General features: G+C 41.5%; 24 pseudogenes; all 24 read right to left on the bottom strand.

Annotated features, from left to right (window-relative positions):
* Positions 1-779: 779 nt before the first annotated feature.
* LOC137111263 (5S ribosomal RNA) lies at positions 780-898 on the bottom strand (annotated as a pseudogene).
* An 868-nt stretch (positions 899-1,766) lies between these two features.
* Positions 1,767-1,885, bottom strand: LOC137110622 (5S ribosomal RNA; annotated as a pseudogene).
* A 1,843-nt stretch (positions 1,886-3,728) lies between these two features.
* On the bottom strand, positions 3,729-3,847 carry LOC137110797 (5S ribosomal RNA; annotated as a pseudogene).
* A 1,844-nt stretch (positions 3,848-5,691) lies between these two features.
* Positions 5,692-5,810, bottom strand: LOC137110307 (5S ribosomal RNA; annotated as a pseudogene).
* An 857-nt stretch (positions 5,811-6,667) lies between these two features.
* LOC137111262 (5S ribosomal RNA) lies at positions 6,668-6,786 on the bottom strand (annotated as a pseudogene).
* An 857-nt stretch (positions 6,787-7,643) lies between these two features.
* Positions 7,644-7,762, bottom strand: LOC137110702 (5S ribosomal RNA; annotated as a pseudogene).
* An 857-nt stretch (positions 7,763-8,619) lies between these two features.
* LOC137111261 (5S ribosomal RNA) lies at positions 8,620-8,738 on the bottom strand (annotated as a pseudogene).
* An 857-nt stretch (positions 8,739-9,595) lies between these two features.
* LOC137110966 (5S ribosomal RNA) lies at positions 9,596-9,714 on the bottom strand (annotated as a pseudogene).
* Positions 9,715-10,581: 867 nt separating this feature from the next.
* LOC137111259 (5S ribosomal RNA) lies at positions 10,582-10,700 on the bottom strand (annotated as a pseudogene).
* Positions 10,701-11,557: 857 nt separating this feature from the next.
* Positions 11,558-11,676, bottom strand: LOC137110124 (5S ribosomal RNA; annotated as a pseudogene).
* An 857-nt stretch (positions 11,677-12,533) lies between these two features.
* LOC137110597 (5S ribosomal RNA) lies at positions 12,534-12,652 on the bottom strand (annotated as a pseudogene).
* An 867-nt stretch (positions 12,653-13,519) lies between these two features.
* LOC137110560 (5S ribosomal RNA) lies at positions 13,520-13,638 on the bottom strand (annotated as a pseudogene).
* Positions 13,639-14,505: 867 nt separating this feature from the next.
* LOC137110929 (5S ribosomal RNA) lies at positions 14,506-14,624 on the bottom strand (annotated as a pseudogene).
* Positions 14,625-15,492: 868 nt separating this feature from the next.
* LOC137111258 (5S ribosomal RNA) lies at positions 15,493-15,611 on the bottom strand (annotated as a pseudogene).
* Positions 15,612-16,468: 857 nt separating this feature from the next.
* On the bottom strand, positions 16,469-16,587 carry LOC137110839 (5S ribosomal RNA; annotated as a pseudogene).
* Positions 16,588-17,455: 868 nt separating this feature from the next.
* LOC137110559 (5S ribosomal RNA) lies at positions 17,456-17,574 on the bottom strand (annotated as a pseudogene).
* A 1,844-nt stretch (positions 17,575-19,418) lies between these two features.
* On the bottom strand, positions 19,419-19,537 carry LOC137110306 (5S ribosomal RNA; annotated as a pseudogene).
* An 857-nt stretch (positions 19,538-20,394) lies between these two features.
* LOC137110348 (5S ribosomal RNA) lies at positions 20,395-20,513 on the bottom strand (annotated as a pseudogene).
* Positions 20,514-21,381: 868 nt separating this feature from the next.
* Positions 21,382-21,500, bottom strand: LOC137110701 (5S ribosomal RNA; annotated as a pseudogene).
* Positions 21,501-22,357: 857 nt separating this feature from the next.
* LOC137110952 (5S ribosomal RNA) lies at positions 22,358-22,476 on the bottom strand (annotated as a pseudogene).
* An 857-nt stretch (positions 22,477-23,333) lies between these two features.
* On the bottom strand, positions 23,334-23,452 carry LOC137110724 (5S ribosomal RNA; annotated as a pseudogene).
* Positions 23,453-24,320: 868 nt separating this feature from the next.
* Positions 24,321-24,439, bottom strand: LOC137110305 (5S ribosomal RNA; annotated as a pseudogene).
* Positions 24,440-25,296: 857 nt separating this feature from the next.
* On the bottom strand, positions 25,297-25,415 carry LOC137110700 (5S ribosomal RNA; annotated as a pseudogene).
* Positions 25,416-26,272: 857 nt separating this feature from the next.
* On the bottom strand, positions 26,273-26,391 carry LOC137111257 (5S ribosomal RNA; annotated as a pseudogene).
* Between the last annotated feature and the right edge of the window lie 479 nt (positions 26,392-26,870).

The raw sequence follows: 26,870 nt of genomic DNA, 5'->3' as shown, positions 1-26,870 counted from the left end.
AGTACTATAACTGTACTGGTCTGTTACGCCCCTGTCTAGGGGGTCAGGGTGCAACATACAAAGATAAATTAGCATGTTCCCTCTCCGATCCCCAAACCAAAATCCAGAATCGAGATGTTCCAACAGAATGATATTTATTTTAAACGAAAGAAAGTGTCAAACAAAACATGACACTACAACTCAGGGCGAACCAAGGCCAACATAATAAACAAAATAAGCCATTTCCCACAGAAAGTGCTAGCTAGCCTGATAGAAATAAACAAACCAAAAGATAGTCGCTAACCCTAACTCCCTATAATGTGAAAACAAGAGAAAACAATCAAAAGAAAAATGGCAGTCCACCCCTACAGATTTAATACTATTTACAAAATATACAATTTATAAACAAAACCACGGCACAAAACCTAACAATTCAAAAATGCTAAATAAGATTTGGAAACTAAGAACAGCAAACAGGTGCTGCTGCCAGAAAGAGCCTCGCTAGCTGTTGGGAACCGTACTTTTAAAACTCCAGGAAGTGTAGGATGGACCAATCAGCTTCCTGTACTTCCCCCAAATCCGGCCAATCAGGCAGGGCACCTATAAGAACAAGAAAATAAAAACAACACATATGGCCAGGACCGTAACATGGTCTACTAGTAATGAAGCACGATGGTTGACAAACCAATAAAGTAGCAAAACAGCAATGAAAGAACAAAATTTGATGAAAATATAGAACAATTTCTATGAATAAATAGGCAGTAACACCAGCTTGAGCTGCCCGTAAACCCAAGCAAAAAAGCTTACAGCACCTGGTATTCCCAGGCGGTCTTCCTACCAAGTACTAACCAGGCCCGGCTCTATTTGGCTGCCGAGATCGGACGAGATCGGGCGCTTAGAGAGCGGTGTGGCCGTAAGCTGCATTTGACATCATCAACAGCTCTTAAAAACGCTAGAGAAGCAGAATGCATGACACTTGCTAAGAAGAAGATAAATGTGGCAAAGTACAAAGTACTATAACTGTACTGGTCTGTTAAGCCCCTGTCTAGGGGGTCAGGGTGAAACATACAAAGATAAATTTGCATGTTCCCTCTCCGATCCTCAAACCAAAATCCAGGATTGAGATGTTCCAACAGAATGATATTTATTTTAAACGAAAGAAAGTGTCAAACAAAACATGACACTACAACTCAGGGCGAACCAAGGCCAACATAATAAACAAAATAAGCCATTTCCCACAGAAAGTGCTAGCTAGCCTGATAGAAATAAACAAACCAAAAGATAGTCGCTAACCCTAACTCCCTAATGCGAAAACAAGAGAAAACAATCAAAAGAAAAATGGCAGTCAACCCCTACAGATTTAATACTATTTACAAAATATACAATTTATAAACAAAACCACGGCACAAAACCTAACAATTCAAAAATGCTAAATAAGGTTTGGAAACCAAGAACAGCAAACAGGTGCTGCTGCCAGAAAGAGTCTCCCTAGCTGTTGGGAACCGTACTTTTAAAACTCCAGGAAGTGTAGGATGGACCAATCAGCTTCCTGTACTTCCCCCAAATCCGGCCAATCAGGCAGGGCACCTATAAGAACAAGAAAATAAAAACAACACATATGGCCAGGACCGTAACATGGTCTACTAGTAATGAAGCACGATGGTTGACAAACCAATAAAGTAGCAAAACAGCAATGAAAGAACAAAATTTGATGAAAATATAGAACAATTTCTATGAATAAATAGGCAGTAACACCAGCTTGTGCTGCCCGTAAACCCAAGCAAAAAAGCTTACAGCACCTGGTATTCCCAGGCGGTCTTCCTACCAAGTACTAACCAGGCCCGGCCCTATTTGGCTGCTGAGATCGGACGAGATCGGGCGCTCAGAGAGCGGTGTGGCCGTAAGCTGCATTTGACATCATCAACAGCTCTTAAAAACGCTGGAGAAGCAGAATGCATGACACTTGCTAAGAAGAAGATAAATGTGGCAAAGTACAAAGTACTATAACTGTACTGGTCTGTTACGCCCCTGTCTAGGGGGTCAGGGTGCAACATACAAAGATAAATTAGCATGTTCCCTCTCCGATCCCCAAACCAAAATCCAGAATCGAGATGTTCCAACAGAATGATATTTATTTTAAACGAAAGAAAGTGTCAAACAAAACATGACACTACAACTCAGGGCGAACCAAGGCCAACATAATAAACAAAATAAGCCATTTCCCACAGAAAGTGCTAGCTAGCCTGATAGAAATAAAAAAACCAAAAGATAGTCGCTAACCCTAACTCCCTAATGTGAAAACAAGAGAAAACAATCAAAAGAAAATGGCAGTCCACCCCTACAGATTTAATACTATTTACAAAATATACAATTTATAAACAAAACCACGGCACAAAACCTAACAATTCAAAAATGCTAAATAAGATTTGGAAACCAAGAACAGCAAACAGGTGCTGCTGCCAGAAAGAGCCTCGCTAGCTGTTGGGAACCGTACTTTTAAAACTCCAGGAAGTGTAGGATGGACCAATCAGCTTCCTGTACTTCCCCCAAATCCGGCCAATCAGGCAGGGCACCTATAAGAACAAGAAAATAAAAACAACACATATGGCCAGGACCGTAACATGGTCTACTAGTAATGAAGCACGATGGTTGACAAACCAATAAAGTAGCAAAACAGCAATGAAAGAACAAAATTTGATGAAAATATAGAACAATTTCTATGAATAAATAGGCAGTAACACCAGCTTGAGCTGCCCGTAAACCCAAGCAAAAAAGCTTACAGCACCTGGTATTCCCAGGCGGTCTTCCTACCAAGTACTAACCAGGCCCGGCCCTATTTGGCTGCCGAGATCGGACGCTTAGAGAGCGGTGTGGCCGTAACATGCATTTGACATCATCAACAGCTCTTAAAAACGCTAGAGAAGCAGAATGCATGACACTTGCTAAGAAGAAGATAAATGTGGCAAAGTACAAAGTACTATAACTGTACTGGTCTGTTACGCCCCTGTCTAGGGGGTCAGGGTGAAACATACAAAGATAAATTTGCATGTTCCCTCTCCGATCCCCAAACCAAAATCCAGGATTGAGATGTTCCAACAGAATGATATTTATTTTAAACGAAAGAAAGTGTCAAACAAAACATGACACTACAACTCAGGGCGAACCAAGGCCAACATAATAAACAAAATAAGCCATTTCCCACAGAAAGTGCTAGCTAGCCTGATAGAAATAAACAAACCAAAAGATAGTCGCTAACCCTAACTCCCTAATGTGAAAACAAGAGAAAACAATCAAAAGAAAATGGCAGTCCACCCCTACAGATTTAATACTATTTACAAAATATACAATTTATAAACAAAACCACGGCACAAAACCTAACAATTCAAAAATGCTAAATAAGATTTGGAAACCAAGAACAGCAAACAGGTGCTGCTGCCAGAAAGAGCCTCGCTAGCTGTTGGGAACCGTACTTTTAAAACTCCAGGAAGTGTAGGATGGACCAATCAGCTTCCTGTACTTCCCCCAAATCCGGTCAATCAGGCACGGCACCTATAAGAACAAGAAAATAAAAACAACACATATGGCCAGGACCGTAACATGGTCTACTAGTAATGAAGCACGATGGTTGACAAACCAATAAAGTAGCAAAACAGCAATGAAAGAACAAAATTTGATGAAAATATAGAACAATTTCTATGAATAAATAGGCAGTAACACCAGCTTGAGCTGCCCGTAAACCCAAGCAAAAAAGCTTACAGCACCTGGTATTCCCAGGCGGTCTTCCTACCAAGTACTAACCAGGCCCAGCCCTATTTGGCTGCCGAGATCGGACGAGAACGGGCGCTTAGAGAGCGGTGTGGCCGTAACATGCATTTGATATCATCAACAGCTCTTAAAAACGCTAGAGAAGCAGAATGCATGACACTTGCTAAGAAGAAGATAAATGTGGCAAAGTACAAAGTACTATAACTGTACTGGTCTGTTACGCCCCTGTCTAGGGGGTCAGGGTGCAACATACAAAGATAAATTAGCATGTTCCCTCTCCGATCCCCAAACCAAAATCCAGAATCGAGATGTTCCAACAGAATGATATTTATTTTAAACGAAAGAAAGTGTCAAACAAAACATGACACTACAACTCAGGGCGAACCAAGGCCAACATAATAAACAAAATAAGCCATTTCCCACAGAAAGTGCTAGCTAGCCTGATAGAAATAAACAAACCAAAAGATAGTCGCTAACCCTAACTCCCTAATGTGAAAACAAGAGAAAACAATCAAAAGAAAATGGCAGTCCACCCCTACAGATTTAATACTATTTACAAAATATACAATTTATAAACAAAACCACGGCACAAAACCTAACAATTCAAAAATGCTAAATAAGATTTGGAAACCAAGAACAGCAAACAGGTGCTGCTGCCAGAAAGAGCCTCGCTAGCTGTTGGGAACCGTACTTTTAAAACTCCAGGAAGTGTAGGATGGACCAATCAGCTTCCTGTACTTCCCCCAAATCCGGCCAATCAGGCAGGGCACCTATAAGAACAAGAAAATAAAAACAACACATATGGCCAGGACCGTAACATGGTCTACTAGTAATGAAGCACGATGGTTGACAAACCAATAAAGTAGCAAAACAGCAATGAAAGAACAAAATTTGATGAAAATATAGAACAATTTCTATGAATAAATAGGCAGTAACACCAGCTTGAGCTGCCCGTAAACCCAAGCAAAAAAGCTTACAGCACCTGGTATTCCCAGGCGGTCTTCCTACCAAGTACTAACCAGGCCCGGCCCTATTTGGCTGCCGAGATCGGACGCTTAGAGAGCGGTGTGGCCGTAACATGCATTTGACATCATCAACAGCTCTTAAAAACGCTAGAGAAGCAGAAGGCATGACACTTGCTAAGAAGAAGATAAATGTGGCAAAGTACAAAGTACTATAACTGTACTGGTCTGTTACGCCCCTGTCTAGGGGGTCAGGGTGAAACATACAAAGATAAATTTGCATGTTCCCTCTCCGATCCCCAAACCAAAATCCAGGATTGAGATGTTCCAACAGAATGATATTTATTTTAAACGAAAGAAAGTGTCAAACAAAACATGACACTACAACTCAGGGCGAACCAAGGCCAACATAATAAACAAAATAAGCCATTTCCCACAGAAAGTGCTAGCTAGCCTGATAGAAAGAAACAAACCAAAAGACAGTCGCTAACCCTGACTCCCTAATGTGAAAACAAGAGAAAACAATCAAAAGAAAAATGGCAGTCCACCCCTACAGATTTAATACTATTTACAAAATATACAATTTATAAACAAAACCACGGCACAAAACCTAACAATTCAAAAATGCTAAATAAGGTTTGGAAACCAAGAACAGCAAACAGGTGCTGATGCCAGAAAGAGCCTCGCTAGCTGTTGGGAACCATACTTTTAAAACTCCAGGAAGTGTAGGATGGACCAATCAGCTTCCTGTACTGCCCCCCAATCCAGCCAATCAGGCAGGGCACCTATAAGAACAAGAAAATAAAAACAACACATATGGCCAGGACCGTAACATGGTCTACTAGTAATGAAGCACGATGGTTGACAAACCAATAAAGTAGCAAAACAGCAATGAAAGAACAAAATTTGATGAAAATATAGAACAATTTTTATGAATAAATAGGCAGTAACACCAGCTTGTGCTGCCCGTAAACCCAAGCAAAAAAGCTTACAGCACCTGGTATTCCCAGGCGGTCTTCCTACCAAGTACTAACCAGGTCCGGCCCTATTTGGCTGCCGAGATCGGACGAGATCGGGCGCTCAGAGAGCGGTGTGGCCGTAAGCTGCATTTGACATCATCAACAGCTCTTAAAAACGCTGGAGAAGCAGAATGCATGACACTTGCTAAGAAGAAGATAAATGTGGCAAAGTACAAAGTACTATAACTGTACTGGTCTGTTACGCCCCTGTCTAGGGGGTCAGGGTGCAACATACAAAGATAAATTAGCATGTTCCCTCTCCGATCCCCAAACCAAAATCCAGAATCGAGATGTTCCAACAGAATGATATTTATTTTAAACGAAAGAAAGTGTCAAACAAAACATGACACTACAACTCAGGGCGAACCAAGGCCAACATAATAAACAAAATAAGCCATTTCCCACAGAAAGTGCTAGCTAGCCTGATAGAAATAAACAAACCAAAAGATAGTCGCTAACCCTAACTCCCTAATGTGAAAACAGTCCAAAGAAAATGGCAGTCCACCCCTACAGATTTAATACTATTTACAAAATATACAATTTATAAACAAAACCACGGCACAAAACCTAACAATTCAAAAATGCTAAATAAGATTTGGAAACTAAGAACAGCAAACAGGTGCTGCTGCCAGAAAGAGCCTCGCTAGCTGTTGGGAACCGTACTTTTAAAACTCCAGGAAGTGTAGGATGGACCAATCAGCTTCCTGTACTTCCCCCAAATCCGGCCAATCAGGCAGGGCACCTATAAGAACAAGAAAATAAAAACAACACATATGGCCATGACCGTAACATGGTCTACTAGTAATGAAGCACGATGGTTGACAAACCAATAAAGTAGCAAAACAGCAATGAAAGAACAAAATTTGATGAAAATATAGAACAATTTCTATGAATAAATAGGCAGTAACACCAGCTTGAGCTGCCCGTAAACCCAAGCAAAAAAGCTTACAGCACCTGGTATTCCCAGGCGGTCTTCCTACCAAGTACTAACCAGGCCCGGCTCTATTTGGCTGCCGAGATCGGACGAGATCGGGCGCTTAGAGAGCGGTGTGGCCGTAAGCTGCATTTGATATCATCAACAGCTCTTAAAAACGCTGGAGAAGCAGAATGCATGACACTTGCTAAGAAGAAGATAAATGTGGCAACGTACAAAGTACTATAACTGTACTGGTCTGTTACGCCCCTGTCTAGGGGGTCAGGGTGCAACATACAAAGATAAATTAGCATGTTCCCTCTCCGATCCCCAAACCAAAATCCAGGATCGAGATGTTCCAACAGAATGATATTTATTTTAAACGAAAGAAAGTGTCAAACAAAACATGACACTACAACTCAGGGCGAACCAAGGCCAACATAATAAACAAAATAAGCCATTTCCCACAGAAAGTGCTAGCTAGCCTGATAGAAATAAACAAACCAAAAGACAGTCGCTAACCCTAACTCCCTAATGTGAAAACAGTCCAAAGAAAATGGCAGTTCACCCCTACAGATTTAATACTATTTACAAAATATACAATTTATAAACAAAACCACGGCACAAAACCTAACAATTCAAAAATGCTAAATAAGGTTTGGAAACCAAGAACAGCAAACAGGTGCTGATGCCAGAAAGAGCCTCGCTAGCTGTTGGGAACCGTACTTTTAAAACTCCAGGAAGTGTAGGATGGACCAATCAGCTTCCTGTACTGCCCCCCAATCCAGCCAATCAGGCAGGGCACCTATAAGAACAAGAAAATAAAAACAACACATATGGCCAGGACCGTAACATGGTCTACTAGTAATGAAGCACGATGGTTGGCAAACCAATAAAGTAGCAAAACAGCAATGAAAGAACAAAATTTGATGAAAATATAGAACAATTTCTATGAATAAATAGGCAGTAACACCAGCTTGTGCTGCCCGTAAACCCAAGCAAAGAAGCTTACAGCACCTGGTATTCCCAGGCGGTCTTCCTACCAAGTACTAACAAGGCCCGGCCCTATTTGGCTGCCGAGATCGGACGGGATCGGGCGCTTAGAGAGCAGTGTGGCCATAAGCTGCATTTGACATCATCAACAGCTCTCAAAAACGCTGGAGAAGCAGAATGCATGACACTTGCTAAGAAGAAGATAAATGTGGCAAAGTACAAAGTACTATAACTGTACTGGTCTGTTACGCCCCTGTCTAGGGGGTCAGGGTGCAACATACAAAGATAAATTAGCATGTTCCCTCTCCGATCCCCAAACCAAAATCCAGGATCGAGATGTTCCAACAGAATGATATTTATTTTAAACGAAAGAAAGTGTCAAACAAAACATGACACTACAACTCAGGGCGAACCAAGGCCAACATAATAAACAAAATAAGCCATTTCCCACAGAAAGTGCTAGCTAGCCTGATAGAAATAAACAAACCAAAAGACAGTCGCTAACCCTAACTCCCTAATGTGAAAACAGTCCAAAGAAAATGGTAGTTCACCCCTACAGATTTAATACTATTTACAAAATATACAATTTATAAACAAAACCACGGCACAAAACCTAACAATTCAGAAATACTAAATAAGGTTTGGAAACCAAGAACAGCAAACAGGTGCTGATGCCAGAAAGAGCCTCGCTAGCTGTTGGGAACCGTACTTTTAAAACTCCAGGAAGTGTAGGATGGACCACTCAGCTTCCGGTACTGCCCCCCAATCCGGCCAATCAGGCAGGGCACCTATAAGAACAAGAAAATAAAAACAACACATATGGCCAGGACCGTAACATGGTCTATTAGTAATGAAGCACGATGGTTGACAAACCAATAAAGTAGCAAAACAGCAATGAAAGAACAAAATTTGATGAAAATATAGAACAATTTCTATGAATAAATAGGCAGTAACACCAGCTTGTGCTGCCCGTAAACCCAAGCAAAAAAGCTTACAGCACCTGGTATTCCCAGGCGGTCTTCCTACCAAGTACTAACCAGGCCCGGCTCTATTTGGCTGCCGAGATCGGACGAGATCGGGCGCTTAGAGAGCGGTGTGGCCGTAAGCTGCATTTGACATCATCAACAGCTCTTAAAAACGCTGGAGAAGCAGAATGCATGACACTTGCTAAGAAGAAGATAAATGTGGCAAAGTACAAAGTACTATAACTGTACTGGTCTGTTACGCCCCTGTCTAGGGGGTCAGGGTGCCACATACAAAGATAAATTAGCATGTTCCCTCTCCGATCCCCAAACCAAAATCCAGGATCGAGATGTTCCAACAGAATGATATTTATTTTAAACGAAAGAAAGTGTCAAACAAAACATGACACTACAACTCAGGGCGAACCAAGGCCAACATAATAAACAAAATAAGCCATTTCCCACAGAAAGTGCTAGCTAGCCTGATAGAAATAAACAAACCAAAAGACAGTCGCTAACCCTAACTCCCTAATGTGAAAACAGTCCAAAGAAAATGGCAGTTCACCCCTACAGATTTAATACTATTTACAAAATATACAATTTATAAACAAAACCACGGCACAAAACCTAACAATTCAAAAATGCTAAATAAGGTTTGGAAACCAAGAACAGCAAACAGGTGCTGATGCCAGAAAGAGCCTCGCTAGCTGTTGGGAACCGTACTTTTAAAACTCCAGGAAGTGTAGGATGGACCAATCAGCTTCCTGTACTGCCCCCCAATCCGGCCAATCAGGCAGGGCACCTATAAGAACAAGAAAATAAAAACAACACATATGGCCAGGACCGTAACATGGTCTATTAGTAATGAAGCACGATGGTTGACAAACCAATCAAGTAGCAAAACAGCAATGAAAGAACAAAATTTGATGAAAATATAGAACAATTTCTATGAATAAATAGGCAGTAACACCAGCTTGTGCTGCCCGTAAACCCAAGCAAAGAAGCTTACAGCACGTGGTATTCCCAGGCGGTCTTCCTACCAAGTACTAACAAGGCCCGGCCCTATTTGGCTGCCGAGATCGGACGGGATCCGGCGCTTAGAGAGCAGTGTGGCCGTAAGCTGCATTTGACATCATCAACAGCTCTCAAAAACGCTGGAGAAGCAGAATGCATGACCCTTGCTAAGAAGAAGATAAATGTGGCAAAGTACAAAGTACTATAACTGTACTGGTCTGTTACGCCTCTGTCTAGGGGGTCAGGGTGCAACATACAAAGATAAATTAGCATGTTCCCTCTCCGATCCCCAAACCAAAATCCAGGATCGAGATGTTCCAACAGAATGATATTTATTTTAAACGAAAGAAAGTGTCAAACAAAACATGACACTACAACTCAGGGCGAACCAAGGCCAACATAATAAACAAAATAAGCCATTTCCCACAGAAAGTGCTAGCTAGCCTGATAGAAATAAACAAACCAAAAGACAGTCGCTAACCCTAACTCCCTAATGTGAAAATAAGAGAAAACAATCAAAAGAAAATGGCAGTCCACCCCTACAGATTTAATACTATTTACAAAATATACAATTTATAAACAAAACCACGGCACAAAACCTAACTATTCAGAAATACTACATAAGGTTTGGAAACCAAGAACAGCAAACAGGTGCTGATGCCAGAAAGAGCCTCGCTAGCTGTTGGGAACCGTACTTTTAAAACTCCAGGAAGTGTAGGATGGACCACTCAGCTTCCGGTACTGCCCCCCAATCCGGCCAATCAGGCAGGGCACCTATAAGAACAAGAAAATAAAAACAACACATATGGCCAGGACCGTAACATGGTCTATTAGTAATGAAGCACGATGGTTGACAAACCAATAAAGTAGCAAAACAGCAATGAAAGAACAAAATTTGATGAAAATATAGAACAATTTCTATGAATAAATAGGCAGTAACACCAGCTTGTGCTGCCCGTAAACCCAAGCAAAAAAGCTTACAGCACCTGGTATTCCCAGGCGGTCTTCCTACCAAGTACTAACCAGGCCCGGCTCTATTTGGCTGCCGAGATCGGACGAGATCGGGCGCTTAGAGAGCGGTGTGGCCGTAAGCTGCATTTGACATCATCAACAGCTCTTAAAAACGCTGGAGAAGCAGAATGCATGACACTTGCTAAGAAGAAGATAAATGTGGCAAAGTACAAAGTACTATAACTGTACTGGTCTGTTACGCCCCTGTCTAGGGGGTCAGGGTGCCACATACAAAGATAAATTAGCATGTTCCCTCTCCGATCCCCAAACCAAAATCCAGGATCGAGATGTTCCAACAGAATGATATTTATTTTAAACGAAAGAAAGTGTCAAACAAAACATGACACTACAACTCAGGGCGAACCAAGGCCAACATAATAAACAAAATAAGCCATTTCCCACAGAGAGTGCTAGCTAGCCTGATAGAAATAAACAAACCAAAAGACAGTCGCTAACCCTAACTCCCTAATGTGAAAACAGTCCAAAGAAAATGGCAGTTCACCCCTACAGATTTAATACTATTTACAAAATATACAATTTATAAACAAAACCACGGCACAAAACCTAACAATTCAAAAATGCTAAATAAGGTTTGGAAACCAAGAACAGCAAACAGGTGCTGCTGCCAGAAAGAGCCTCGCTAGCTGTTGGGAACCGTACTTTTAAAACTCCAGGAAGTGTAGGATGGACCAATCAGCTTCCTGTACTTCCCCCAAATCCGGCCAATCAGGCAGGGCACCTATAAGAACAAGAAAATAAAAACAACACATATGGCCAGGACCGTAACATGGTCTACTAGTAATGAAGCACGATGGTTGGCAAACCAATAAAGTAGCAAAACAGCAATGAAAGAACAAAATTTGATGAAAATATAGAACAATTTCTACGAATAAATAGGCAGTAACACCAGCTTGTGCTGCCCGTAAACCCAAGCAAAAAAGCTTACAACACCTGGTATTCCCAGGCGGTCTTCCTACCAAGTACTAACCAGGCCCGGCTCTATTTGGCTGCCGAGATCGGACGAGATCGGGCGCTTAGAGAGCGGTGTGGCCGTAAGCTGCATTTGACATCATCAACAGCTCTTAAAAACGCTGGAGAAGCAGAATGCATGACACTTGCTAAGAAGAAGATAAATGTGGCAAAGTACAAAGTACTATAACTGTACTGGTCTGTTACGCCCCTGTCTAGGGGGTCAGGGTGCCACATACAAAGATAAATTAGCATGTTCCCTCTCCGATCCCCAAACCAAAATCCAGGATCGAGATGTTCCAACAGAATGATATTTATTTTAAACGAAAGAAAGTGTCAAACAAAACATGACACTACAACTCAGGGCGAACCAAGGCCAACATAATAAACAAAATAAGCCATTTCCCACAGAGAGTGCTAGCTAGCCTGATAGAAATAAACAAACCAAAAGACAGTCGCTAACCCTAACTCCCTAATGTGAAAACAGTCCAAAGAAGATGGCAGTTCACCCCTACAGATTTAATACTATTTACAAAATATACAATTTATAAACAAAACCACGGCACAAAACCTAACGATTCAAAAATGCTAAATAAGATTTGGAAACCAAGAACAGCAAACAGGTGCTGCTGCCAGAAAGAGCCTCGCTAGCTGTTGGGAACCGTACTTTTAAAACTCCAGGAAGTGTAGGATGGACCAATCAGCTTCCTGTACTTCCCCCAAATCCGGCCAATCAGGCAGGGCACCTATAAGAACAAGAAAATAAAAACAACACATATGGCCAGGACCGTAACATGGTCTACTAGTAATGAAGCACGATGGTTGACAAACCAATAAAGTAGCAAAACAGCAATGAAAGAACAAAATTTGATGAAAATATAGAACAATTTCTATGAATAAATAGGCAGTAACACCAGCTTGAGCTGCCCGTAAACCCAAGCAAAAAAGCTTACAGCACCTGGTATTCCCAGGCGGTCTTCCTACCAAGTACTAACCAGGCCCGGCCCTATTTGGCTGCCGAGATCGGACGAGATCGGGCGCTTGGAGAGCGGTGTGGCCGTAACATGCATTTGACATCATCAACAGCTCTTAAAAACGCTAGAGAAGCAGAATGCATGACACTTGCTAAGAAGAAGATAAATGTGGCAAAGTACAAAGTACTATAACTGTACTGGTCTGTTACGCCCCTGTATAGGGGGTCAGGGTGAAACATACAAAGATAAATTTGCATGTTCCCTCTCCGATCCTCAAACCAAAATCCAGGATTGAGATGTTCCAACAGAATGATATTTATTTTAAACGAAAGAAAGTGTCAAACAAAACATGACACTACAACTCAGGGCGAACCAAGGCCAACATAATAAACAAAATAAGCCATTTCCCACAGAAAGTGCTAGCTAGCCTGATAGAAATAAACAAACCAAAAGATAGTCGCTAACCCTAACTCCCTAATGTGAAAACAAGAGAAAACAATCAAAAGAAAATGGCAGTCCACCCCTACAGATTTAATACTATTTACAAAATATACAATTTATAAACAAAACCACGGCACAAAACCTAACAATTCAAAAATGCTAAATAAGATTTGGAAACCAAGAACAGCAAACAGGTGCTGCTGCCAGAAAGAGCCTCGCTAGCTGTTGGGAACCGTACTTTTAAAACTCCAGGAAGTGTAGGATGGACCAATCAGCTTCCTGTACTTCCCCCAAATCCGGCCAATCAGGCAGGGCACCTATAAGAACAAGAAAATAAAAACAACACATATGGCCAGGACCGTAACATGGTCTACTAGTAATGAAGCACGATGGTTGACAAACCAATAAAGTAGCAAAACAGCAATGAAAGAACAAAATTTGATGAAAATATAGAACAATTTCTATGAATAAATAGGCAGTAACACCAGCTTGAGCTGCCCGTAAACCCAAGCAAAAAAGCTTACAGCACCTGGTATTCCCAGGCGGTCTTCCTACCAAGTACTAACCAGGCCCGGCCCTATTTGGCTGCCGAGATCGGACGAGATCGGGCGCTTAGAGAGCGGTGTGGCCGTAACATGCATTTGACATCATCAACAGCTCTTAAAAACGCTAGAGAAGCAGAATGCATGACACTTGCTAAGAAGAAGATAAATGTGGCAAAGTACAAAGTACTATAACTGTACTGGTCTGTTACGCCCCTGTCTAGGGGGTCAGGGTGAAACATACAAAGATAAATTTGCATGTTCCCTCTCCGATCCCCAAACCAAAATCCAGGATTGAGATGTTCCAACAGAATGATATTTATTTTAAACGAAAGAAAGTGTCAAACAAAACATGACACTACAACTCAGGGCGAACCAAGGCCAACATAATAAACAAAATAAGCCATTTCCCACAGAAAGTGCTAGCTAGCCTGATAGAAATAAACAAACCAAAAGATAGTCGCTAACCCTAACTCCCTAATGTGAAAACAAGAGAAAACAATCAAAAGAAAATGGCAGTCCACCCCTACAGATTTAATACTATTTACAAAATATACAATTTATAAACAAAACCACGGCACAAAACCTAACAATTCAAAAATGCTAAATAAGATTTGGAAACCAAGAACAGCAAACAGGTGCTGCTGCCAGAAAGAGCCTCGCTAGCTGTTGGGAACCGTACTTTTAAAACTCCAGGAAGTGTAGGATGGACCAATCAGCTTCCTGTACTTCCCCCAAATCCGGCCAATCAGGCAGGGCACCTATAAGAACAAGAAAATAAAAACAACACATATGGCCAGGACCGTAACATGGTCTACTAGTAATGAAGCACGATGGTTGACAAACCAATAAAGTAGCAAAACAGCAATGAAAGAACAAAATTTGATGAAAATATAGAACAATTTCTATGAATAAATAGGCAGTAACACCAGCTTGAGCTGCCCGTAAACCCAAGCAAAAAAGCTTACAGCACCTGGTATTCCCAGGCGGTCATCCTACCAAGTACTAACCAGGCCCGGCCCTATTTGGCTGCCGAGATCGGACGACATCGGGCGCTTAGAGAGCGGTGTGGCCGTAACATGCATTTGACATCATCAACAACTCTTAAAAACGCTAGAGAAGCAGAATGCATGACACTTGCTAAGAAGAAGATAAATGTGGCAAAGTACAAAGTACTATAACTGTACTGGTCTGTTACGCCCCTGTCTAGGGGGTCAGGGTGAAACATACAAAGATAAATTTGCATGTTCCCTCTCCGATCCCCAAACCAAAATCCAGGATTGAGATGTTCCAACAGAATGATATTTATTTTAAACGAAAGAAAGTGTCAAACAAAACATGACACTACAACTCAGGGCGAACCAAGGCCAACATAATAAACAAAATAAGCCATTTCCCACAGAAAGTGCTAGCTAGCCTGATAGAAAGAAACAAACCAAAAGACAGTCGCTAACCCTAACTCCCTAATGTGAAAAAAAGAGAAAACAATCAAAAGAAAAATGGCAGTCCACCCCTACAGATTTAATACTATTTACAAAATATACAATTTATAAACAAAACCACGGCACAAAACCTAACAATTCAAAAATGCTAAATAAGGTTTGGAAACCAAGAACAGCAAACAGGTGCTGATGCCAGAAAGAGCCTCGCTAGCTGTTGGGAACCGTACATTTAAAACTCCAGGAAGTGTAGGATGGACCAATCAGCTTCCTGTACTGCCCCCCAATCCAGCCAATCAGGCAGGGCACCTATAAGAACAAGAAAATAAAAACAACACATATGGCCAGGACCGTAACATGGTCTACTAGTAATGAAGCACGATGGTTGGCAAACCAATAAAGTAGCAAAACAGCAATGAAAGAACAAAATTTGATGAAAATATAGAACAATTTCTATGAATAAATAGGCAGTAACACCAGCTTGTGCTGCCCGTAAACCCAAGCAAAGAAGCTTACAGCACCTGGTATTCCCAGGCGGTCTTCCTACCAAGTACTAACCAGGCCCGGCTCTATTTGGCTGCCGAGATCGGACGAGATCGGGCGCTTAGAGAGCGGTGTGGCCGTAAGCTGCATTTGACATCATCAACAGCTCTTAAAAACGCTGGAGAAGCAGAATGCATGACACTTGCTAAGAAGAAGATAAATGTGGCAAAGTACAAAGTACTATAACTGTACTGGTCTGTTACGCCCCTGTCTAGGGGGTCAGGGTGCAACATACAAAGATAAATTAGCATGTTCCCTCTCCGATCCCCAAACCAAAATCCAGGATCGAGATGTTCCAACAGAATGATATTTATTTTAAACGAAAGAAAGTGTCAAACAAAACATGACACTACAACTCAGGGCGAACCAAGGCCAACATAATAAACAAAATAAGCCATTTCCCACAGAAAGTGCTAGCTAGCCTGATAGAAATAAACAAACCAAAAGACAGTCGCTAACCCTAACTCCCTAATGTGAAAACAGTCCAAAGAAAATGGTAGTTCACCCCTACAGATTTAATACTATTTACAAAATATACAATTTATAAACAAAACCACGGCACAAAACCTAACAATTCAAAAATGCTAAATAAGGTTTAGAAACCAAGAACAGCAAACAGGTGCTGATGCCAGAAAGAGCCTCGCTAGCTGTTGGGAACCGTACTTTTAAAACTCCAGGAAGTGTAGGATGGACCAATCAGCTTCCTGTACTGCACCCCAATCCGGCCAATCAGGCAGGGCACCTATAAGAACAAGAAAATAAAAACAACACATATGGCCAGGACCGTAACATGGTCTACTAGTAATGAAGCACGATGGTTGGCAAACCAATAAAGTAGCAAAACAGCAATGAAAGAACAAAATTTGATGAAAATATAGAACAATTTCTATGAATAAATAGGCAGTAACACCAGCTTGAGCTGCCCGTAAACCCAAGCAAAAAAGCTTACAGCACCTGGTATTCCCAGGCGGTCTTCCTACCAAGTACTAACCAGGCCCGGCCCTATTTGGCTGCCGAGATCGGACGAGATCAGGCGGTTAGAGAGCGGTGTGGCCGTAACATGCATTTGACATCATCAACAGCTCTTAAAAACGCTAGAGAAGCAGAATGCATGACACTTGCTAAGAAGAAGATAAATGTGGCAAAGTACAAAGTACTATAACTGTACTGGTCTGTTACGCCCCTGTCTAGGGGGTCAGGGTGAAACATACAAAGATAAATTTGCATGTTCCCTCTCCGATCCCCAAACCAAAATCCAGGATTGAGATGTTCCAACAGAATGATATTTATTTTAAACGAAAGAAAGTGTCAAACAAAACATGACACTACAACTCAGGGCGAACCAAGGCCAACATAATAAACAAAATAAGCCATTTCCCACAGAAAGTGCTAGCTAGCCTGATAGAAAGAAACAAACCAAAAGACAGTCGCTAACCCTAACTCCCTAATGTGAAAACAAGAGAAAACAATCAAAAGAAAAATGGCAGTCCACCCCTACAGATTAAATACTATTTACAAAATATACAATTTATAAACAAAACCACGGCACAAAACCTAACGATTCAAAAATGCTAAATAAGATTTGGAAACCAAGAACAGCAAACAGGTGCTGCTGCCAGAAAGAGCCTCGCTAGCTGTTGGGAACCGTACTTTTAAAACTCCAGGAAGTGTAGGATGGACCAATCAGCTTCCTGTACTTCCCCCAAATCCGGCCAATCAGGCAGGGCACCTATAAGAACAAGAAAATAAAAACAACACATATGGCCAGGACCGTAACATGGTCTACTAGTAATGAAGCACGATGGTTGACAAACCAATAAAGTAGCAAAACAGCAATGAAAGAACAAAATTTGATGAAAATATAGAACAATTTCTATGAATAAATAGGCAGTAACACCAGCTTGAGCTGCCCGTAAACCCAAGCAAAAAAGCTTACAGCACCTGGTATTCCCAGGCGGTCTTCCTACCAAGTACTAACCAGGCCCGGCCCTATTTGGCTGCCGAGATCGGACGAGATCGGGCGCTTAGAGAGCGGTGTGGCCGTAACATGCATTTGACATCATCAACAGCTCTTAAAAACGCTAGAGAAGCAGAATGCATGACACTTGCTAAGAAGAAGATAAATGTGGCAAAGTACAAAGTACTATAACTGTACTGGTCTGTTACGCCCCTGTATAGGGGGTCAGGGTGAAACATACAAAGATAAATTTGCATGTTCCCTCTCCGATCCTCAAACCAAAATCCAGGATTGAGATGTTCCAACAGAATGATATTTATTTTAAACGAAAGAAAGTGTCAAACAAAACATGACACTACAACTCAGGGCGAACCAAGGCCAACATAATAAACAAAATAAGCCATTTCCCACAGAAAGTGCTAGCTAGCCTGATAGAAATAAACAAACCAAAAGATAGTCGCTAACCCTAACTCCCTAATGTGAAAACAAGAGAAAACAATCAAAAGAAAATGGCAGTCCACCCCTACAGATTTAATACTATTTACAAAATATACAATTTATAAACAAAACCACGGCACAAAACCTAACAATTCAAAAATGCTAAATAAGATTTGGAAACCAAGAACAGCAAACAGGTGCTGCTGCCAGAAAGAGCCTCGCTAGCTGTTGGGAACCGTACTTTTAAAACTCCAGGAAGTGTAGGATGGACCAATCAGCTTCCTGTACTTCCCCCAAATCCGGCCAATCAGGCAGGGCACCTATAAGAACAAGAAAATAAAAACAACACATATGGCCAGGACCGTAACATGGTCTACTAGTAATGAAGCACGATGGTTGACAAACCAATAAAGTAGCAAAACAGCAATGAAAGAACAAAATTTGATGAAAATATAGAACAATTTCTATGAATAAATAGGCAGTAACACCAGCTTGAGCTGCCCGTAAACCCAAGCAAAAAAGCTTACAGCACCTGGTATTCCCAGGCGGTCTTCCTACCAAGTACTAACCAGGCCCGGCCCTATTTGGCTGACGAGATCGGGCGCTTAGAGAGCGGTGTGGCCGTAACATGCATTTGACATCATCAACAGCTCTTAAAAATGCTAGAGAAGCAGAATGCATGACACTTGCTAAGAAGAAGATAAATGTGGCAAAGTACAAAGTACTATAACTGTACTGGTCTGTTACGCCCCTGTCTAGGGGGTCAGGGTGAAACATACAAAGATAAATTTGCATGTTCCCTCTCCGATCCCCAAACCAAAATCCAGGATTGAGATGTTCCAACAGAATGATATTTATTTTAAACGAAAGAAAGTGTCAAACAAAACATGACACTACAACTCAGGGCGAACCAAGGCCAACATAATAAACAAAATAAGCCATTTCCCACAGAAAGTGCTAGCTAGCCTGATAGAAAGAAACAAACCAAAAGACAGTCGCTAACCCTAACTCCCTAATGTGAAAACAAGAGAAAACAATCAAAAGAAAAATGGCAGTCCACCCCTACAGATTTAATACTATTTACAAAATATACAATTTATAAACAAAACCACGGCACAAAACCTAACAATTCAAAAATGCTAAATAAGGTTTGGAAACCAAGAACAGCAAACAGGTGCTGATGCCAGAAAGAGCCTCGCTAGCTGTTGGGAACCATACTTTTAAAACTCCAGGAAGTGTAGGATGGACCAATCAGCTTCCTGTACTGCCCCCCAATCCAGCCAATCAGGCAGGGCACCTATAAGAACAAGAAAATAAAAACAACACATATGGCCAGGACCGTAACATGGTCTACTAGTAATGAAGCACGATGGTTGACAAACCAATAAAGTAGCAAAACAGCAATGAAAGAACAAAATTTGATGAAAATATAGAACAATTTTTATGAATAAATAGGCAGTAACACCAGCTTGTGCTGCCCGTAAACCCAAGCAAAAAAGCTTACAGCACCTGGTATTCCCAGGCGGTCTTCCTACCAAGTACTAACCAGGTCCGGCCCTATTTGGCTGCCGAGATCGGACGAGATCGGGCGCTCAGAGAGCGGTGTGGCCGTAAGCTGCATTTGACATCATCAACAGCTCTTAAAAACGCTGGAGAAGCAGAATGCATGACACTTGCTAAGAAGAAGATAAATGTGGCAAAGTACAAAGTACTATAACTGTACTGGTCTGTTACGCCCCTGTCTAGGGGGTCAGGGTGCAACATACAAAGATAAATTAGCATGTTCCCTCTCCGATCCCCAAACCAAAATCCAGAATCGAGATGTTCCAACAGAATGATATTTATTTTAAACGAAAGAAAGTGTCAAACAAAACATGACACTACAACTCAGGGCGAACCAAGGCCAACATAATAAACAAAATAAGCCATTTCCCACAGAAAGTGCTAGCTAGCCTGATAGAAATAAACAAACCAAAAGATAGTCGCTAACCCTAACTCCCTAATGTGAAAACAGTCCAAAGAAAATGGCAGTCCACCCCTACAGATTTAATACTATTTACAAAATATACAATTTATAAACAAAACCACGGCACAAAACCTAACAATTCAAAAATGCTAAATAAGATTTGGAAACTAAGAACAGCAAACAGGTGCTGCTGCCAGAAAGAGCCTCGCTAGCTGTTGGGAACCGTACTTTTAAAACTCCAGGAAGTGTAGGATGGACCAATCAGCTTCCTGTACTTCCCCCAAATCCGGCCAATCAGGCAGGGCACCTATAAGAACAAGAAAATAAAAACAACACATATGGCCATGACCGTAACATGGTCTACTAGTAATGAAGCACGATGGTTGACAAACCAATAAAGTAGCAAAACAGCAATGAAAGAACAAAATTTGATGAAAATATAGAACAATTTCTATGAATAAATAGGCAGTAACACCAGCTTGAGCTGCCCGTAAACCCAAGCAAAAAAGCTTACAGCACCTGGTATTCCCAGGCGGTCTTCCTACCAAGTACTAACCAGGCCCGGCTCTATTTGGCTGCCGAGATCGGACGAGATCGGGCGCTTAGAGAGCGGTGTGGCCGTAACATGCATTTGACATCATCAACAGCTCTTAAAAACGCTAGAGAAGCAGAATGCATGACACTTGCTAAGAAGAAGATAAATGTGGCAAAGTACAAAGTACTATAACTGTACTGGTCTGTTACGCCCCTGTCTAGGGGGTCAGGGTGAAACATACAAAGATAAATTTGCATGTTCCCTCTCCGATCCCCAAACCAAAATCCAGGATTGAGATGTTCCAACAGAATGATATTTATTTTAAACGAAAGAAAGTGTCAAACAAAACATGACACTACAACTCAGGGCGAACCAAGGCCAACATAATAAACAAAATAAGCCATTTCCCACAGAAAGTGCTAGCTAGCCTGATAGAAAGAAACAAACCAAAAGACAGTCGCTAACCCTAACTCCCTAATGTGAAAACAAGAGAAAACAATCAAAAGAAAAATGGCAGTCCACCCCTACAGATTTAATACTATTTACAAAATATACAATTTATAAACAAAACCACGGCACAAAACCTAACAATTCAAAAATGCTAAATAAGGTTTGGAAACCAAGAACAGCAAACAGGTGCTGATGCCAGAAAGAGCCTCGCTAGCTGTTGGGAACCGTACTTTTAAAACTCCAGGAAGTGTAGGATGGACCAATCAGCTTCCTGTACTGCCCCCCAATCCAGCCAATCAGGCAGGGCACCTATAAGAACAAGAAAATAAAAACAACACATATGGCCAGGACCGTAACATGGTCTACTAGTAATGAAGCACGATGGTTGGCAAACCAATAAAGTAGCAAAACAGCAATGAAAGAACAAAATTTGATGAAAATATAGAACAATTTCTATGAATAAATAGGCAGTAACACCAGCTTGTGCTGCCCGTAAACCCAAGCAAAGAAGCTTACAGCACCTGGTATTCCCAGGCGGTCTTCCTACCAAGTACTAACAAGGCCCGGCCCTATTTGGCTGCCGAGATCGGACGGGATCGGGCGCTTAGAGAGCAGTGTGGCCATAAGCTGCATTTGACATCATCAACAGCTCTCAAAAACGCTGGAGAAGCAGAATGCATGACACTTGCTAAGAAGAAGATAAATGTGGCAAAGTACAAAGTACTATAACTGTACTGGTCTGTTACGCCCCTGTCTAGGGGGTCAGGGTGCAACATACAAAGATAAATTAGCATGTTCCCTCTCCGATCCCCAAACCAAAATCCAGGATCGAGATGTTCCAACAGAATGATATTTATTTTAAACGAAAGAAAGTGTCAAACAAAACATGACACTACAACTCAGGGCGAACCAAGGCCAACATAATAAACAAAATAAGCCATTTCCCACAGAAAGTGCTAGCTAGCCTGATAGAAATAAACAAACCAAAAGACAGTCGCTAACCCTAACTCCCTAATGTGAAAACAGTCCAAAGAAAATGGCAGTTCACCCCTACAGATTTAATACTATTTACAAAATATACAATTTATAAACAAAACCACGGCACAAAACCTAACAATTCAAAAATGCTAAATAAGGTTTGGAAACCAAGAACAGCAAACAGGTGCTGATGCCAGAAAGAGCCTCGCTAGCTGTTGGGAACCGTACTTTTAAAACTCCAGGAAGTGTAGGATGGACCAATCAGCTTCCTGTACTGCCCCCCAATCCGGCCAATCAGGCAGGGCACCTATAAGAACAAGAAAATAAAAACAACACATATGGCCAGGACCGTAACATGGTCTATTAGTAATGAAGCACGATGGTTGACAAACCAATCAAGTAGCAAAACAGCAATGAAAGAACAAAATTTAATGAAAATATAGAACAATTTCTATGAATAAATAGGCAGTAACACCAGCTTGTGCTGCCCGTAAACCCAAGCAAAGAATCTTACAGCACGTGGTATTCCCAGGCGGTCTTCCTACCAAGTACTAACAAGGCCCGGCCCTATTTGGCTGCCGAGATCGGACGGGATCGGGCGCTTAGAGAGCAGTGTGGCCGTAAGCTGCATTTGACATCATCAACAGCTCTTAAAAACGCTGGAGAAGCAGAATGCATGACACTTGCTAAGAAGAAGATAAATGTGGCAAAGTACAAAGTACTATAACTGTACTGGTCTGTTACGCCCCTGTCTAGGGGGTCAGGGTGCCACATACAAAGATAAATTAGCATGTTCCCTCTCCGATCCCCAAACCAAAATCCAGGATCGAGATGTTCCAACAGAATGATATTTATTTTAAACGAAAGAAAGTGTCAAACAAAACATGACACTACAACTCAGGGCGAACCAAGGCCAACATAATAAACAAAATAAGCCATTTCCCACAGAAAGTGCTAGCTAGCCTGATAGAAAGAAACAAACCAAAAGACAGTCGCTAACCCTAACTCCCTAATGTGAAAACAGTTCAAAGAAAATGGCAGTTCACCCCTACAGATTTAATACTATTTACAAAATATACAATTTATAAACAAAACCACGGCACAAAACCTAACAATTCAAAAATGCTAAATAAGGTTTGGAAACCAAGAACAGCAAACAGGTGCTGATGCCAGAAAGAGCCTCGCTAGCTGTTGGGAACCGTACTTTTAAAACTCCAGGAAGTGTAGGATGGACCAATCAGCTTCCTGTACTGCCCCCCAATCCGGCCAATCAGGCAGGGCACCTATAAGAACAAGAAAATAAAAACAACACATATGGCCAGGACCGTAACATGGTCTACTAGTAATGAAGCACGATGGTTGGCAAACCAATAAAGTAGCAAAACAGCAATGAAAGAACAAAATTTGATGAAAATATAGAACAATTTCTACGAATAAATAGGCAGTAACACCAGCTTGTGCTGCCCGTAAACCCAAGCAAAAAAGCTTACAGCACCTGGTATTCCCAGGCGGTCTTCCTACCAAGTACTAACCAGGCCCGGCTCTATTTGGCTGCCGAGATCGGACGAGATCGGACGCTTAGAGAGCGGTGTGGCCGTAACATGCATTTGACATCATCAACAGCTCTTAAAAACGCTACAGAAGCAGAAGGCATGACACTTGCTAAGAAGAAGATAAATGTGGCAAAGTACAAAGTACTATAACTGTACTGGTCTGTTACGCCCCTGTCTAGGGGGTCAGGGTGAAACATACAAAGATAAATTTGCATGTTCCCTCTCCGATCCCCAAACCAAAATCCAGGATTGAGATGTTCCAACAGAATGATATTTATTTTAAACGAAAGAAAGTGTCAAACAAAACATGACACTACAACTCAGGGCGAACCAAGGCCAACATAATAAACAAAATAAGCCATTTCCCACAGAAAGTGCTAGCTAGCCTGATAGAAAGAAACAAACCAAAAGACAGTCGCTAACCCTAACTCCCTAATGTGAAAACAAGAGAAAACAATCAAAAGAAAAATGGCAGTCCACCCCTACAGATTTAATACTATTTACAAAATATACAATTTATAAACAAAACCACGGCACAAAACCTAACAATTCAAAAATGCTAAATAAGGTTTGGAAACCAAGAACAGCAAACAGGTGCTGATGCCAGAAAGAGCCTCGCTAGCTGTTGGGAACCATACTTTTAAAACTCCAGGAAGTGTAGGATGGACCAATCAGCTTCCTGTACTGCCCCCCAATCCAGCCAATCAGGCAGGGCACCTATAAGAACAAGAAAATAAAAACAACACATATGGCCAGGACCGTAACATGGTCTACTAGTAATGAAGCACGATGGTTGACAAACCAATAAAGTAGCAAAACAGCAATGAAAGAACAAAATTTGATGAAAATATAGAACAATTTTTATGAATAAATAGGCAGTAACACCAGCTTGTGCTGCCCGTAAACCCAAGCAAAAAAGCTTACAGCACCTGGTATTCCCAGGCGGTCTTCCTACCAAGTACTAACCAGGTCCGGCCCTATTTGGCTGCCGAGATCGGACGAGATCGGGCGCTCAGAGAGCGGTGTGGCCGTAAGCTGCATTTGACATCATCAACAGCTCTTAAAAATGCTGGAGAAGCAGAATGCATGACACTTGCTAAGAAGAAGATAAATGTGGCAAAGTACAAAGTACTATAACTGTACTGGTCTGTTACGCCCCTGTCTAGGGGGTCAGGGTGCAACATACAAAGATAAATTAGCATGTTCCCTCTCCGATCCCCAAACCAAAATCCAGAATCGAGATGTTCCAACAGAATGATATTTATTTTAAACGAAAGAAAGTGTCAAACAAAACATGACACTACAACTCAGGGCGAACCAAGGCCAACATAATAAACAAAATAAGCCATTTCCCACAGAAAGTGCTAGCTAGCCTGATAGAAATAAACAAACCAAAAGATAGTCGCTAACCCTAACTCCCTAATGTGAAAACAGTCCAAAGAAAATGGCAGTCCACCCCTACAGATTTAATACTATTTACAAAATATACAATTTATAAACAAAACCACGGCACAAAACCTAACAATTCAAAAATGCTAAATAAGGTTTGGAAACCAAGAACAGCAAACAGGTGCTGATGCCAGAAAGAGCCTCGCTAGCTGTTGGGAACCGTACTTTTAAAACTCCAGGAAGTGTAGGATGGACCAATCAGCTTCCTGTACTGCCCCCCAATCCAGCCAATCAGGCAGGGCACCTATAAGAACAAGAAAATAAAAACAACACATATGGCCAGGACCGTAACATGGTCTACTAGTAATGAAGCACGATGGTTGGCAAACCAATAAAGTAGCAAAACAGCAATGAAAGAACAAAATTTGATGAAAATATAGAACAATTTCTATGAATAAATAGGCAGTAACACCAGCTTGTGCTGCCCGTAAACCCAAGCAAAGAAGCTTACAGCACCTGGTATTCCCAGGCGGTCTTCCTACCAAGTACTAACAAGGCCCGGCCCTATTTGGCTGCCGAGATCGGACGGGATCGGGCGCTTAGAGAGCAGTGTGGCCATAAGCTGCATTTGACATCATCAACAGCTCTCAAAAACGCTGGAGAAGCAGAATGCATGACACTTGCTAAGAAGAAGATAAATGTGGCAAAGTACAAAGTACTATAACTGTACTGGTCTGTTACGCCCCTGTCTAGGGGGTCAGGGTGCAACATACAAAGATAAATTAGCATGTTCCCTCTCCGATCCCCAAACCAAAATCCAGGATCGAGATGTTCCAACAGAATGATATTTATTTTAAACGAAAGAAAGTGTCAAACAAAACATGACACTACAACTCAGGGCGAACCAAGGCCAACATAATAAACAAAATAAGCCATTTCCCACAGAAAGTGCTAGCTAGCCTGATAGAAATAAAGAAACCAAAAGACAGTCGCTAACCCTAACTCCCTAATGTGAAAACAGTCCAAAGAAAATGGTAGTTCACCCCTACAGATTTAATACTATTTACAAAATATACAATTTATAAACAAAACCACGGCACAAAACCTAACAATTCAGAAATACTAAATAAGGTTTGGAAACCAAGAACAGCAAACAGGTGCTGATGCCAGAAAGAGCCTCGCTAGCTGTTGGGAACCGTACTTTTAAAACTCCAGGAAGTGTAGGATGGACCACTCAGCTTCCGGTACTGCCCCCCAATCCGGCCAATCAGGCAGGGCACCTATAAGAACAAGAAAATAAAAACAACACATATGGCCAGGACCGTAACATGGTCTATTAGTAATGAAGCACGATGGTTGACAAACCAATAAAGTAGCAAAACAGCAATGAAAGAACAAAATTTGATGAAAATATAGAACAATTTCTATGAATAAATAGGCAGTAACACCAGCTTGTGCTGCCCGTAAACCCAAGCAAAAAAGCTTACAGCACCTGGTATTCCCAGGCGGTCTTCCTACCAAGTACTAACCAGGCCCGGCTCTATTTGGCTGCCGAGATCGGACGAGATCGGGCGCTTAGAGAGCGGTGTGGCCGTAAGCTGCATTTGACATCATCAACAGCTCTTAAAAACGCTGGAGAAGCAGAATGCATGACACTTGCTAAGAAGAAGATAAATGTGGCAAAGTACAAAGTACTATAACTGTACTGGTCTGTTACGCCCCTGTCTAGGGGGTCAGGGTGCCACATACAAAGATAAATTAGCATGTTCCCTCTCCGATCCCCAAACCAAAATCCAGGATCGAGATGTTCCAACAGAATGATATTTATTTTAAACGAAAGAAAGTGTCAAACAAAACATGACACTACAACTCAGGGCGAACCAAGGCCAACATAATAAACAAAATAAGCCATTTCCCACAGAAAGTGCTAGCTAGCCTGATAGAAATAAACAAACCAAAAGACAGTCGCTAACCCTAACTCCCTAATGTGAAAACAGTCCAAAGAAAATGGCAGTTCACCCCTACAGATTTAATACTATTTACAAAATATACAATTTATAAACAAAACCACGGCACAA

This window comes from Channa argus, unplaced genomic scaffold (genome assembly GCF_033026475.1).
Source record: "Channa argus isolate prfri unplaced genomic scaffold, Channa argus male v1.0 Contig009, whole genome shotgun sequence".
Classification (NCBI taxonomy): Eukaryota; Metazoa; Chordata; class Actinopteri; order Anabantiformes; family Channidae; genus Channa; species Channa argus.
This window is presented reverse-complemented; position numbering and strand designations above follow the sequence as displayed.